The following is a 16574-nucleotide window of genomic DNA, read 5'->3' as shown; positions in this document are numbered from 1 at the left end:
TAGCTGGTGTCAAAAAGGAAAAGAACTGAAGGGAACTAAAACTGGCACTGGGGAAAGGAGAAATTAATTTATTGCACAGGAGGTACAGGAGTAGGGATAGGAGCCATTGTAAACCTGATTAATAACTTGTGCATGCAGGACAGTGTCACCTACAACATGCCACTATCTGGGGAGTGAGGTAAAGTGTATGTGGACCCTCAAGAATGGGCAGAAGACACATCTCAGGTAGGATGTGTAGTTGTCATCTCCATCCAGGTAGCTCCCCAGAGATATGGCCAAACAAGAAGGAAGAAGTGGTCCTGTCCCTTTAACATACCATCTGGGGAAGGCCAACAGACAAGAAGGCTGCCCCTCGGTATTCCTCCTCCTTCAGAATAAAACATCAGGAAGGAAGAAGATACTTACCCTAGTGCCCAACTTTAACATACCATAACATTTGACACCAGTGAAGGGAAAAGAAGAGAACACCATCTGAAACTCCCTGAAGAAATACAAAATACCTCTGAGGAACTCTGAGGCAAGCACCTATAAAAGGCAGCCCCCACAAGGTCCTTTGTTGATCTTTCGGATCTTCTGGAAGAACGCTAGGGACTGCATGACCTTTTGTAGTGACTCTGCTTGCACGAGGCTAGAAGGGCTTGGCCAAGCAGATACAAGGATCGAACCCATGGTGGTTGGGTATTTTATAGGGAATTTGTGTTGTGTTATCCAAAGTATAGTTGCTCAAGTGCTTGATTCAGTATGTTATTGACTGAAACTAGACTGCGGGGAGCTTAGAATGAGCTATTTACAAATTATCAAATGTGAAATTGCATATCCAATTAATGTTCACACATTTTGTGTAAACATGGGCAATTCCAAAATGCAATAGAAGATGGCTCAGTGTCAATGACAGTATGTTTACTGTCATTGGACTAATATATATTTGAATTTTATTTCTAATGCACTGAAATTTTTGTCAAGCACTCGGGATTGCTACTTAACAAAAATATGTGATGTTGTGATGGTGATTCTGAGTATAAGAAAATAGCATTAATTTTACAAAAAACTGATTACATGGTACAGAGATGGTTCAATGTGCACATATAAAAATAGGCAAATGTATGCATATCAAAAAAGTAAAACAAATAAACAATGACTAAACAATGTAAAAAATAACATATTATTCAATATTGTAAATGAAAGAAAATTAATCATGAGCAACATTATGAGAAGGAAATAAAAGGCAGAATCAAGCTGAAAAATCCAAACACCAGTACTCAGGCCCTGAACAGTTAAGAGTAAAACTTGACATTTATAGAATAGAATATAGAATAGAATAGTTTCTTTATTGTCATTGTAACATGGGCCATGTACAACGAAATTTAAAATGTCAGCCAGTCAGTGCAGCATTCAAACATTTCTAAAGCTAACGAAACATCCACGGTAAAATAATAAAGATAAGCAATAAATAAAAAACACAGACAAAGCACGCATACACACCCAACCCTCCATCCTTCTGTCGATTTCCCCGTTACCACAGTCCCTTAGTCTGTATCGCCCCTGCGTTCCTTGGCGGCCACATTTAGTGCTTTTATAGCAGTGGGGTAAAAACTGTTTTGTAGTCTATTTGTCCTTGTCCTTGTGGATCTGTACCGTCTGCCTGACGGCAACAGTTCAAACAGGGAGTGTCCGGGGTGGGAGATGTCCTTTATTATATTCTGGGTTTTTTTGGTGCAGCGGGAACTGTGTAGGTCCTCCAAGGTAAGGAGAGGGCAGCCGACAATCCTCTGGGCGTTGTCAATGGCCCTCTGGAGCGCTTTCCTCTGAGCCACTGTGCAGCTGGTGTACCACACGCATACACAGTATGTTAGTATGCTCTCAATGGAGCACCGATAAAAGGACAGCAGCAGCCTCTGAGTGATGTTGTTCTTCCTGAGCACCCGCAGGAAGTGCAGTCTCTGCTGGACCTTTTTCAGCAGCGCAGTGGTGTTCACGCTCCACGTCAGGTCCTCCTCAATGTGGATTCCCAGGAAGCGGAAATCCGCCACCCTCTCTACACAGTCCCCTCTGATGGTCAGTGGTACCATGTCCGTTTTGTTTTTCCTGAAGTCTATTATTACCTCCTTCGTCTTTGAGGTGTTGAGGAGCAGGTTATTTTCTTCGCACCACCCTGTCAGCTGCTCCACCTCATCCCGGTAGGCGTACTCGTCCCCCGCGGAGATGAGTCCCACCACTGTAGTGTCATCCGCAAATTTGACAATGGTGTCAAATTAGAATATCTCAAATTAATTCCATAGATCATCATGTACGTACATGAGACACATCCAAATTCTATTCTTGCTGTGTACTTTCCTGTTTTCATATTCTGATCATAACACTTGGTTTTCATTTTGCATAAGCTTGATGATGTCATAAGGTCATAAGTGAAGGAGCAGAATTGTCCCATTCGTCCCATCAAGTCTACTCCGCCATTCAATCATGGCTGATCTATCTCTCCCTCCTAACACCATTCTCCTGCCTTCTCACCATAACCCCTGACACCTATACTAATCAATAAACTATCTACTGTATCTCTGCCTTAAAAAAATATTCATTTACTTGGCCTCCACAGCCTTCTGTGGAAAAGAATTCCACAGATTCACCACCTTCTGACTAAAAAAATCCTCCTCATCTTCTTCCTAAAAGAACGTCCTTTAATTCTGAGGCTATGACGTCTAGTCCTATACTCTCCCACTAGTGGGAACATCCTCTTCACATCCACTCTATCCAAGCCTTTCACTATTCTGTATGTTTCTATGCGGTCCCCCCTCATTCTTCTAAACTCTAGTGAGTACAGGCCCAGTGCCGTGAAACGCTCATCATAAGATCATATGATAGGAGCAGAATTAGACCATTCAGCCCATTAGATGTAAGCCATTCAATCATGGCTGATCTATCTCTCCCTTCTAACCCCATTCTCCTGCCTTCTCCCCTTAATCTCTGACACCTGTACTAATCAAGAACAGGGATGCTCATCAAATGTTAACCCATTCATTACTGGGATCGTTCTTGTAAACCTCCTCTTGACCCTCTCCAGAGCCAGCACAACCTTCCTCAGATATTGCTCGCAATATTCCAAATGTGGCCTGACCAGCACCTTATAGAGCCTCAGCATTACATCTCTGTTTTTGTACTCTAGCCCTCTTGTAATAAATACTGGCATTGCATTTGCTTTCTTTACTACCGATTCGACTTTGTCATGAGGAACATCAACTAATTGCATTGCCTTTAATGATTGATATTGAGGTAAAATGTATCTTTGGTCACTTGTGCTAAACAGATTTATATGTCTACTTGTGTTATACTCCATTTCTAAAATTTGGTTCCGTTGAGGTCAACGGAGCAGAGCCTCAGAAATGGAATGCTGTGGTCAGTTTTACAGCAACTGAACAAGGACACATTTCTGGAGAAACTCAGTGGGTGAGGAAGCTATGGAGCGAATTGTGAGAGATCAAGCAAATTGTGAGAGGGAGCGTAGTGACCAACGGGGGAGGGGAGGGTGTGGGAGAGGGGTTCCCTCCCTCCCATGGTACGGAGATTTTGCATTTTTCAGCTTAAAATTGTGTAATCTGGTGCATACTGTAGCGAGTCTTTTAACTTACACTTGAATGCAATATTTATGCTTTAAATTGGATTAGCAATGAATAAGGTTAGGCTAAATTACATTCCTAATTTCATTCCATAGTAGAGCCAGGCTCTGATCAACAGGTACAGCACATGAATAATCTTAGTGTATTCATGTAAGGATATCAGATTACAATTCATGTATGGAAATCAGATTTTCTCCATAGATGCTGCCTAACCGGCTGAGTTTCTCTAGTATTTTTGTCTCCCTCGATTTTCCAGCAAAGGCAGTTCCTTATTAAACAAGAACACATTTAGAAACATAGAAACATAGAAATTAGGTGCAGGAGTAGGCCATTCGGCCCTTCGAGCCTGCACCGCCGTTCAATATGATCATGGCTGATCATCCAACTCAGTATCCCGTACCTGCCTTCTCTCCATACCCTCTGATCCCCTTAGCCACAAGGGCCACATCTAACTCCCTCTTAAATATAGCCAATGAACTGGCCTCGACTACCCTCTGTGGCAGAGAGTTCCAGAGATTCACCACCAAACATCTCTTCAATGTTTTGCATATATCAGCAGTTGGTGGAGATTGCAGAGGTATAAGACTGTTAAATTATCTTAGCAATAAGGGGGACCTCATTGAAACTTATCGAATAGTGAAAGGCTTGGATAGAGTGCATGTGGAGAGGATGCTTCCATTAGTGGGAGAATCTAGGACTAGCATGCATTGCCTCAGAAGTAAAGGATGTTCCTTTAGGAAGGAGATGACAAATTTCTTTAGTCAAAGGGTGGTGAACCTGTGGAATTCTTTACCACAGAAAGCTGTGGATGCTAATTCAATGGGCAGAGATAGATAAGTGATTAGTAAGGGTGTCAGGGGTTATGGAGAGAAGGCAGGAGAATGAGGTAAGGAGGGAAAAGATTGATCAGCCATGATTGAATGGCAGAATAGACTTGATGGGTTGAATGGCCTAATTCTGCTCCCATCACTTATGAAAGATGAACGTTCTGAACTTTTTATGTTTGGCTATGTCTACTGACCAGCTGAAAATGTAATATTCCTTTTAATAACCGTAAGTCTGCCTTTTAGTGGCAATTAGGCTCTTTTGTCCATGTACAAATAACAAGTGGTTTGTGTTTAGCATAATCAACAGCAAAATCACATTTAATCAATTGAAATTAGACACAAATACTAAAGCTCATCTCACATTTCTTCTAGGCACAAAGTGGCAGATGTAAAAATGAAGCAGAATTCATCATCAGTAGGTAATAGTAAAAACACAAAATAGTAATGCTTGCACATTGTATCTGTTCCTGAAGTTGGCTGTCATTGGTGACAATGGATCCCAATTTCTCAAATGTGATACAAAACACAACATTTACCAAATTGGACATGTAGCCCTTGTGAGAATGTGCAAATTTCTATGCACATTTCTTTTATTTTTATCTAGCATGTACTAAATTAGATAGTAACAAAACCAAATATGAGTTTGAAAGTATTGTACTATTATTGACCAAAGCTGCATTGTGCGATAAATGCTTAACGCTCAAACAATTTAACACAATCATTCACCTGATAAATAAGGTTTAATCCTTTTGCTAACATGTTAGAAAATTGAGTTTCTTGTCAAAGCACCAACCATTTGTATGGTAATATTTCAGAAAGCAATTCTAAGGTATCAAGTGATAAAAAAAAAAACAAGGAGTATTATTAAATGAATAAATATACTCTGCATACTTCAAGAAACATGCACCTGTTTATTTATACGGCACAGTCCAAATCGCTCTCTGTTGTTTCCCACTGAGTTTACTGCATTTACTCGGAGCTATATTTACAATGCCAACATTGGATGAGGGGTATCTCTGTGACAGTATCTCTGTCACTCCTTTAAAATATGTCACTTCTATGAGAGCTCTAATAGGCGACGTTTCGGGTCGAGACCCTTCTTCAGAGGGTTGATGGATAATTTTATTGCTGCAGCTGGTTCAGACTTTGGACAAAACATTAGCATAAATAAGGCTATGATTATAATGATTTAGTACGCCATCACCTACAGCCATAACAAGTACTACAACAATTTAATATGTAAATAAAACACAGCAGAATAAGTTGGAATAGGGTTGTGTAATACGTTGAAATAAATGGTGGGACTCCTATGATATTTCTTATATAATAAATTCCATTTAACACATATCTGTTAAACTGAATCTATCCAAATTTATTATCATCTCCTTAGCTTCCTTATGCTAGTAAATGAATCAGAAAGTCACCTGATCATCAACTCTTTCAGAAGTGGTTTATAGAAACATAGAAAATAGGTGCAGGAGGAGGCCATTCGGCCCTTCGAGCCAACACCGCCATTCATTGTGATCATGGCTGATCGTCCCCAAACAATAACCCGTGCCTGCCTTCTCCCCATATTTACCTTACAATAAAAGGGATTTAAAACTTCTTATAATTAATTGATGAATTTAATGAGGAACTTTATGTTTGTGAATAATTATGAAGAATAAAATGTTCTTGGCATCACATTGATGAAGCAGAGGTCACATACTGTGGTCACATGTAGAGTGAAGCTCATTAATTCTCACCACGTCACAATATTAGAACCTCTTCTATTCTCATGCTGTTTCCATTATAGTGAGATGAGCATAATTAGCCCATCATGAAGGGTTCAATAGTTGTTGATGTGTTACAAATGCAACCACACAGTGACATTGTTTTACATATTTACACATGTAATTTCGAGACTGGTGAGGGCACACACAACTCCAGCCTCCCAGCCAGCCTTGATCTACTGCTGTTTGCTTATCATCACAACAGGACCACAGCACACCATCTCACTAGCCCACCACTCTTCCCTGGAACACCTAGACAGCAAAGGCTCCTACATTTGACTCGTATTTATCAGCTATAGCTCCACCTTCAACATAACCCCTCACAAACTCATCTCCAAACTCACCTCCAGAACGACAAAGTGTCTTGCCCGCGCTAAGGACTTTGGGCATTTTTGCACTAATATTGGGGTTTCTAATTCATTAAACTTTTTTTTGTTAATTATGTTATCTATGAGTGTGATGTCAATAGAGCTATTTTGCTGCTGTAAATAAGGATTTCATTGTTTGTTGTTTGTACATATGACGTATAAACCACTCTCTTGAACTCATGGACTAAGGAATCAGTATACCCCTCGCCCAATCGATCCTCCACTTTCTGACCCACAGACCACTATCAGTGAGGATGGGGAACAACAGGGAGGTTGTTACTCGGGAGGATTTAAACTAAAATAGCAGGGTGTGTGAACCAGGGCAGCAGGAATGTAAATGGAAGGGCTGAGGGGAAAGTGGAGACTATAACAAGTAAGACTCAAGGGAGGGACAGGACAGGGACATGGGGATAATGAAGGGCTGGAGTGTGTTTACTTCAATGTGGGTAAAGCTGATGAACGTAGAGCCTGGATCAGTGTTTGGAATTGTGATGTTGTGGCCATTACGGAAACTTGGTTGCAAGAGGTTCACAACTGGCAGCTCCACGTGCCAGAGTGTTGCTGTTTCAGACGTGGTAGAGAGCGGGGTCAAAGAGGTGGAGGAGTTGCTTTACTGATCAGTGAGAATGTCACGGCAATACTCAGAGAGTTCTGTCACCTTCCGTTTCTTCCATCGGATCCTCACCACCCAGTGATGACCCCTTCCCCCGTCTACCCCAGATGGCCTTCTACCCTCTTTAGACCTCTTCATTTATATCAGCCGGTGTGACATTAATCGTATCAACTTTTCCACTCCCCTTACCTACTCTAACCTCACCCCCTCTGAACATACAGCCTTCTGCTCACTCTGCAGCAATCCCGACATTATCATCAAACCCGGCAACAAGGGAGGTGCCATGGTAGTCTGGCGAGCTGCCATCTACCGGGCTGAGACCAGGCAATAACTCTCGGACACCTCCCCCTACTTATCACAGACAATTTCTGATTTCCGCTTTCCGAGCCCCCACTCCCTCATCTTTACTATGGGCTTTCAGTCACTCCATCCCCCACCGGGAAGGCCATAAAGACCTCCGTTTCTTCCTCGACCGCAGAACCATCCATTTTCCCTCTACTAAAACTCTACTCCACATAGTCCTCACCCTCAACAACTTCTCCTTTGACTCTTCCCACTTCCTCCAAGTCCAAGGCGTAGCTATGTGCACTCGCCTGGGCCCCAGCTCTGCCTGCCTCTTTGTAGGGTACGTTGAACAATCCCTGGTCCAGGCGTACACTGGCCCTATCCCCGAACTCTATCTCCGTTACATTGATGACTGCATCGGTGCTACCTCCTGCACCCATGCAGAAATCACAGACTTTATTAACTTCACCACCAACATCCACCCAGCCAACACATTCACCTGGACCATCTCCGACTCCTCCTTCCCCTTTCCTCACCTCACCGTCTCCATCCCAGTAGATAGACTATCGACTGACATCTATCAGAATCAGAATGGTGTGCTTTAGAACTGAAACATACAAAGGATCTCCTGGAAAACACAAAGAAAGATATTCTGAAGAAAACAACAGAAATTGAATCTCTATAGAAACAAATATCCATACTTGCTCAAGAACTAGATCAGGCAAAGGCTGTGATGGAAAGACGAGACAGTAGTCCCTTCCATAAGACAATTGAAAGACTGCAGAGGGAACGTGAGGTTGAAATTCAATCGTCTTCCCAAAAAAAACAGCTAATTCAAGAATTGGATGAAGAACTCAAGTCATTGAAGAAGCAAAGGGAAGACCTTCAAACCGAATGTACTGAACTGAAAGGAAATGAAACTATAACTCAGAAGTTGCTTCAGGAAAAAGATGCCCAATTTCAAGAGTTGAAAACACATTTCAAAGAGACTGAAAATAAAATGCAAGTGCTAATACAAAGAAAAGAAAATACTGCAGAACTTGAGAAAGAGGTTAAAAATTATCAATGTATAATGGAAGCTCGAGAGTTGGAAATCTCAAAGAATAAAGACAATTTAACCAGATGTGAAGAGCAATTGAAGGAGAGGGGGAGATTGATTGATGAACTGCAAAATAGTTTGAAATGCAGGGAAAAGAAATGTCTTGACTTGGACAAATATGTTGATGATCTTAAACTAAATGTCAAATCTCAGGAAGTTAGACTTGAGAAAGAAGTCAGACAAGAAAAAGAAAACAGGTGTGCTGCAGAAGAAAAAATATCCAAAAAGGTAGAAGAACTGGAGAGTAAACATTTAGAATTTAAAAAGTAAGTATTATGAAATACATTATTTGGTAAATGTAGTTCTCAAAATTCTACAGATGGTCATCCAATTCTCAAGAATGGCTTTTGATGAGAGTAATGAGTATTACTTTGGAACAACAATAACATCACTAACTTTAAACGTAATTAAATCGTGTGATCCACAACTCTGCAGTTTCTTGTGGTGTTGGGTATAGTAATGGGGGAAAATGGAAAGAATAGGGTCAAAGGTCTTTGCAAACAGGTGGATTTGGCACCCCAAAGGAAGATCGCACCAGGAGTACGTGGGAGAAAGGTGGGGGGGTGGAGAGTGGTCGGGGGACTGAGGAAAAACCACAATTGGAATGTTGCGATGTAACACACAAGGTATTATTCATCCCACAAGGGATCCATTTCCCTGTACTACAACATCACCCAAAACTATATCAATAAAGGTCTGCGCTGTCCACAGCTATTTCCGTCCTCCAGCAACCTCCCATAACCATCATTTTATCTGCTCAAATATCCTCAGACTTGCCTTGCACACCCACCATCATCCCAATTCCTAAACCCCTACATCTCCCTGATCATAATCACCTGTCAGACCCCTAGCATTGACCCAGTCAGTGTATCCCATCATCTGTTTAAACCTCCATCATCTGCTTGGCTCTTCCTACCACTCCTCACTGCCCCCCACCACTTCATCTGAACATCTTCCTGGCCATCCCCACTTCCTATCACCTACCCAGATCCACTCATCATAAGCATCTTTGCAGGGAGCTGTCACTCATAGGTGCATTTGAATGGAGCTACGGAATCAGAGATAGTTCTTTGAATTCGATTTAATCTTTTTAGTTGATTTAAAAATTTGAATTAAATTAAATATTTTATTGTCACATGTGACTTTGCTTGCCTACCCAAGGTGTGCAAATTTGAAGGGTGCTCGCAAAGTTACAAAGTACTCCTGCTCCAGGCCCCTCTTTGTTCTCCCCCTCACGGCGGTCCACTCACGCCGGGTCCTCCATTGTCCATTGTTCTTCCCCCTCCCTCACGACAGTCCCCCCACACCAGGTCCTCCTTTGTTCCTTCCCTCAGCAGCGGCGTCCTCACTCCCACGTGGTGCGTCCTCGTCTGTCGGTCGGCTCCATCATCGACCGCCATGCCGACCTCTCCACTATCGCCACCAGGTCCTCTCCGGATTCTTCCGTGATCCGAGCCACAGTCGCCAGCTCTGCAGACCCATGGGACGTTGGCCGCGGGCTTCGTCAACCAGCGAGACCCCAGCCCAGTAGGTGAATTGTGCCAAGGGTGGTAGTAGGAAATGGGTGCAGTGTGGGTACATGGTCTGATGGTGGAAAGATAAGAGGAAGCATCAAATATAACAAGAATGGGCATTGGAAAATGGGTTGGCTGCCATTCTTGCAATTTCTCAGACTCTGGAGCAGATGTCATGCAAGCCATCCAGTGGTGCCAACCCAACATGCAATTTTATTGTTAGTGTTGCTGCATTACTCTATGTAAGAGCCAGTAATATTGTCATTTTTGTACTTACTATCTGATGATAACATTGAACATGGCATAGAATATTCATTCCTTTCTGTACTGATGAATCGACTTGATTCAAATCCAGAACTTGTAGAATCTATTATGAATATTTCCATGTAACCTTGCTGTATAACAACTTGATATGAAAGGTATTCAAGTTAAAATCTCTCTTGATCCATTTGCACTTGCCCTCTATAAATAGCAGGCAGATGTATGTTAATCTTTGATTAATTTGGTTATATCTAAAATTCTTCTTTTGCTACCATATTTTAATTGTAATATAATTTTGTATTTTTGTGTCTACTAAATGCTGAGAAGTGAACTTGATGAGAGTGCCTCAAAATGTCAAAAACTTTCAGATGACCTGAACAGAAAAGATGAGGAATACAGAGAATTCAAGGAAAAATATGTGGATGCCAAGAAACAAATCCAATGGGTAGAGACAGACGTGAGTCTAATTGTTAACCATTTTTTAAAAAACCAATCTCTGCTGAAAACCTGAAATGTAAATTCAAGATCAATGTGCAATTTCAGTATCCAAAATTGTGAACAAATAACATATATGAAGGAATCTTTAATGAAGGTGAACAAATTTACAAATAATAGTTTGATTGTCTATACAGATTGCATCTTTAAATATTTAATGTACACCATTACTAGTTTGGGTCTATAGAATTGTTGCACTTTAATACTGCTGTCATGAGATTTTCTGTTCCAACATTCCAAAAATGTTGTCTGCTTTAATTCAGTGTTATTTCTAATATGGTTTGTTCCAAAGCCAATTGACATTAGTGTCATTAGATTAGTAGTTGCATACTTTAATTGAGATTATATTATTTAATGGTTTTACCTACTGGTCTGGAAAGCTAATGCACCAGAGTTTTAGCCATTTGCATTCATTGATGATCTGTGTCCAAAATATTTATTACCATGTTGTGGTCCTTGACCATAAGACATAGGAGCAGAATTAGGCCATTCATCCCACCGAGTCTATTCCGTCATTCAAGCATGGCCGATCTATCTTTTTTTGCTCTCAATTCCATTCGTCTCTCTTCACTTAACCTTTGACACCTGTACTAATGAAGAGACTATCAATCTCTGCCTTAAAAATAGCCAAATTCTTGGCCTCTACAACCATAAATGACAAGAAATTCCATAGAATCACCATCCTCTGAATAAAGAAATTGTCTCTCATCTCCATTTTGAAGTTATGTCCTTTTATTCTGAGACTGGTGCTAGACTCTCCCATTACGGGATACATCCTTTCCATGTCCACTCTATCTAGGCCTTTCATTATCACTGGCTTTCAATGAGATACCCCTTTCTCCTTCTAACGTTCAACAAGTACAAGCCCAGAGCACTTCAAATACTTCTCATACGTTAACCCATTCATCCCCAGGTTCATCCTTGTAAACCTTCTCTGGACCCTCTCCCAATGCCAGCACATACTTCTTCAGATATTAGAGGGAAGATGCTAGCATGGATAGAAGATTGTCTGAATGGCAGAAGGCAAAAAGAGTAGGAATGAAGGGAGATTTTTCTGGTTGGATTCCGGCGCTAGTGGTGTTCTGCAAGGCTCTGAGTTTGGTCCGCTACTTTTCATGTTGTATATTAATGATTTGAATGATTCAATTGACGTCTTTATGGCACAGTTTGCAGATGATGCGGAGATAGGTGGAGTGACATATAGTGTAAAGTGGGATCTGCAGAAGGATTTGGACAGGTTGAGCGAGTGGGCAAAGTAGTGGCAGATGGAATACAGTATTGCAAAGTGTATGGTGATGCACTGTGGTATTAGGAATAAGGCATAGACTATTTCCTAAATGGGAAGAGTGATTCAGAAATCGGAGGTACAAAGGAACTTGGGAGTGCTGGTGCAGGATTAAAAAAAGGTGAATTTGTATGTTGAATCGGTAGTACGGAAGGCAAATGCAATGGTCGCATTCATTTTGAGAGGACTAGATTATAAATGCACGGCTTTATAGGCCACTGGTCAGACCACATTTGTGTATTGTGAGCAGTTTTGTGTCCCATAACTAAGGTGGGATGTACTGGCGTAGGTGGGAAGGACCCAAAGGAGGTTTACGAAAGTGATCCTGGAAAAGATTTGTGTTAACGTATGATGAACATTTGACGGCTCTGGGCCTGTACATTCTGGAGTCTAGGAGGATGAGGGGTTATCTCATTAAAACTCACTGAATGATGAGAAGCCCATGTAGAGAGGGTGTTTCCACTTGTGCAGGAGTCTAGGACCACAGACACAGCCACAGAATAAAAGGACATACCTTTAGAAGGGAGATGAAGCGTGATGATGGTGAATCTGTGGAATTCATTGGGTTGAATGGCCCAAATCTACCCACAATATTCCAAATTTGACCTCACCAGCACCTGATAAAGCCTCGGTATTACATCCTTGCTTGCGTCCCCCTAAATTAATGCTGGAATTGCATTTGCCTTCCTTACCGCTGTCTCAAACTGCAAATTAACCTTTTGGGAATCTTGCATGGCCCTTTAGAAACATAGAAACATAGAAATTAGGTGCAGGAGTAGGCCATTCGGCCCTTCGAGCCTGCACCGCCATTCAATATGATCATGGCTGATCATCCAACTCAGTATCCCGTACCTGCCTTCTCTCCATACCCCCCCTGATCCCCTTAGCCACAAGGGCCACATCTAACTCCCTCTTAAATATAGCCAATGAACTGGCCTCAACTACCCTCTGTGGCAGAGAGTTCCAGAGATTCACCAATCTCTGTGTGAAAAAAGTTCTTCTCATCTCGGTTTTAAAGGATTTCCCCCTTATCCTTAAGCTGTGACCCCTTGTCCTGGACTTCCCTAACATCGGGAACAATCTCCCTGCATCTAGCCTGTCCAACCCCTTAAGAATTTTGTAAGTTTCTATAAGATCCCCTCCCAATCTCCTAAATTCTAGAGTATAAACCATGTCTATCCAGTCTTTCTTCATAAGACAGTCCTGACATCCCAGGAATCAGTCTGGTGAACCGTCTCTGCACTCCCTCTATGGCAATAATGTCCTTCCTCAGATTTGGAGACCAAAACTGTACGCAATACTCCAGGTGTGGTCTCACCAAGACCCTGTACAACTGCAGTAGAACCTCCCTGCTCCTATACTCAAATCCTTTTGCAATGAAAGCTAACATACCATTCGCTTTCTTTACTGCCTGCTGCACCTGCATACCTACCTTCAATGACTGGTGTACCATGACACCCAGGTCTCGCTGCATCTCCCCCTTTCCCAATCGGCCACCATTTAGATTATAGTCTGCTTTCCCGTTTTTGCCACCAAAATGGATAACCTCACATTTATCCACATTATACTGCATCTGCCAAACATTTGCCCACTCACCCAGCCTATCCAAGTCACCTTGCAGTCTCCTAGCATCCTCCTCACAGCTAACACTGCCCCCCAGCTTAGTGTCATCCGCAAACTTGGAGATATTGCCTTCAATTCCCTCATCCAGATCATTAATATATATTGTAAATAGCTGGGGTCCCAGCACTGAGCCTTGCGGTACCCCACTAGTCACTGTCTGCCATTGTGAAAAGGACCCATTTACTCCTACTCTTTGCTTCCTGTTTGCCAGCCATTTCTCTATCCACATCAATACTGAACCCCCAATGCCTTGTGCTTTAAGTTTGTATACTAATCTCTTATGTGGGACCTTGTCGAAAGCCTTCTGGAAGTCCAGATACACCACATCCACTGGTTCTCCCCTATCCACGCTACTAGTTAGCACTTAGCAGCATGGTGCGCTGACAACAACCTGGCCCTTAACTCCAAGAAGACCAAGGAGCTCATTGTAGACTTCAGGAAGTCCAGAGGTGGCACGCACACCCCCATCCACATTAACGGGACGGAGGTGGAACGTGTTTCTAGCTTCAGGTTCCTGGGAGTCAACATCTCCGATGACCTCTCTTGGACCCACAATACCTCTACTCTGATCAAGAAGGCTCATCAGCGTCTCTTCTTCCTGAGGAGACTGAAGAAGGTCCATCTGTCTCCTCAGATCCTGGTGAACTTCTACCGCTGCACCATCGAGAGCATCCTTACCAACTGCATCACAGTATGGTATGGCAACTGCTCTGTCTCCGACCGGAAGGCACTGCAGAGGGTGGTGAAAATTGCCCAACGCATCACTGGTTCCCACGTTCCCCTCCATTGAGTCTGTCCAAAGCAAGCGCTGTCTGCGGAGGGCGCTCAGCATCGCCAAGGACTGCTCTCACCCCAACAGTGGACTGTTTACCCTCCTACCATCCGGGAGGCGCTACAGGTCTCTCCGTTGCCGAACCAGCAGGTCGAGGAACAGCTTCTTTCCGGCGGCTGTCACTCTACTAAACAACGTACCTCGGTGACTGCCAATCACCCCCCCCCCCCCCCCCCCCCCGGACACTTATTATTATTTTTTTTTTATTCAAATCGTTTGCTATGTCGCTCTTCAAGGGAGATGCTAAATGCATTTCGTTGTCTCTGTACTGTACACTGACAATGACAATTAAAATTGAATCTGAATCTAGTTACATCCTCGAAAAATTCTATAAGATTCGTCAGACATGATTTACCTTTCGTAAATCCATGCTAACTTTGTCCAATGATTTCACCACTTTCCAAATGTGCTGCTATCCCATCTTTAATAACTGACTCTAGCAGTTTCCCCACTACCGATGTTAGACTAACTGGTCTGTAATTCCCCATTTTCTCTCTCCCTCCCTTCTTAAAAAGTGGGGTTACGTTTGCTACCCGCCAATCTTCAGGAACTACTCCAGAATCTAAAGAGTTTTGAAAGATTATTACTAATGCATCCACTATTTCTGGAGCTACTTCCTTAAGTACTCTGGGATGCAGCCTATCTGGCCCTGGGGATTTATCGGCCTTTAATCCATTCAATTTACCCAACACCACTTCCCGGCTAACCTGGATTTCACTCAATTCCTCCAACTCCTTTGACCCCTGCTATTTCCGGCAAATTATTTATATCTTCCTTAGTGAAGACGGAACCAAAGTAGTTATTCAATTGGTCCGCCATATCCTTGTTCCCCGTGATCAATTCACCTGTTTCTGACTGCAAGGGACCTACATTTGTTTTAACTAATCTCTTTCTTTTCACATATCTATAAAAACTTTTGCAGTCAGTTTTTATGTTCCCTGCCAGTTTTCTTTCATAATCTATTTTCCCTTTCCTAATTAAGCCCTTTGTCCTCCTCTGCTGGTCTCTGAATTTCTCCCAGTCCTCCGGTATGCTGCTTTTTCTGGCTAATTTGTACGCATCATCCTTCGCTTTGATACTATCCCTGATTTCCCTTGTTATCCACAGATGTACTACCTTCTGGTATGAACAATTTTTGTAGTTCCCCTATTTCGGATTCTCTCCCCATTCAGAAAATAGTCTATGCCTTTACTCCAACTAACAAAATGCATGTCTCCACAGTTTGCTACAATGTATTCCATTTGCCATCTCTTTGCCCACTCTCTCAACCTGTCCAAGTCCTTTTGCACCACCCTCCCTGCTTCTTCAACATTACCTGCTCCTCCACCTATCTTCATATCATCCACAAACGTGGCCACAAAGCCATCAATTCCCTCCTCCAGATCATTAACATATAACATCAAAAGTAACGGGTCCATCACTGACCCCTGGTCATTGGCAGCCACCCAGAAAGTCCCCCTTTATTCCCATTCTTTGCCTTCTGCCAATTGTCTATCCATTTAGTACCTTGCCTGTAATACCATGGGCTCCTATCTTGTTCAGCAGCCTCACTTGTGGAACCTTATCAAAGGCCTTTTGAAAATCCAAGTAAACAATGTCCACTGACTGTCCTTTTATCTATCCTACTATTTACTTCCTCAAAGAATTCCAGCAGATTCGCAAAACCCTGCTGACCACCATCCTTAATAATGGAATGGAAAGTTTTACCAATCAGACTAACTAACCTATAATTCCCTTTAGTTTGCCTCGTGATTTTTGCCTTGTGATTTTCAACAGCTGAGTTACATTTGTGAGTTTGTCAGTTTGTGCTCCCAAACTGAACCACTCCTATTGGTGAGGCCCAGCAAACTATTTCATGGTTGATGGGAGGGGGAAAATAATAGTGCTCGGCCCACTCACAAAACTGCTGAATCCCTGACTGCTAACTAAGCCGTGACCCCCTTCTACCACTACCTCTGCCATCAGCTACTACATTTGCCCAAATGTTCA

At 42.4% G+C, this 16574-nt stretch overlaps 1 pseudogene; it reads left to right on the top strand.

The window, feature by feature from the left end:
- The first annotated feature begins 203 nt into the window (after positions 1-203).
- LOC129694109 (kinesin-like protein KIF20B) overlaps positions 204-16574 on the top strand; it is a 31262-nt pseudogene continuing 14891 nt past the window's right edge.

The sequence above is a fragment of the Leucoraja erinacea genome, unplaced genomic scaffold (assembly GCF_028641065.1).
Source record: "Leucoraja erinacea ecotype New England unplaced genomic scaffold, Leri_hhj_1 Leri_545S, whole genome shotgun sequence".
Classification (NCBI taxonomy): Eukaryota; Metazoa; Chordata; class Chondrichthyes; order Rajiformes; family Rajidae; genus Leucoraja; species Leucoraja erinaceus.
The sequence above is the reverse complement of the archived record's forward strand: the minus strand, read 5'-3'. Positions and strand labels throughout refer to the sequence as shown.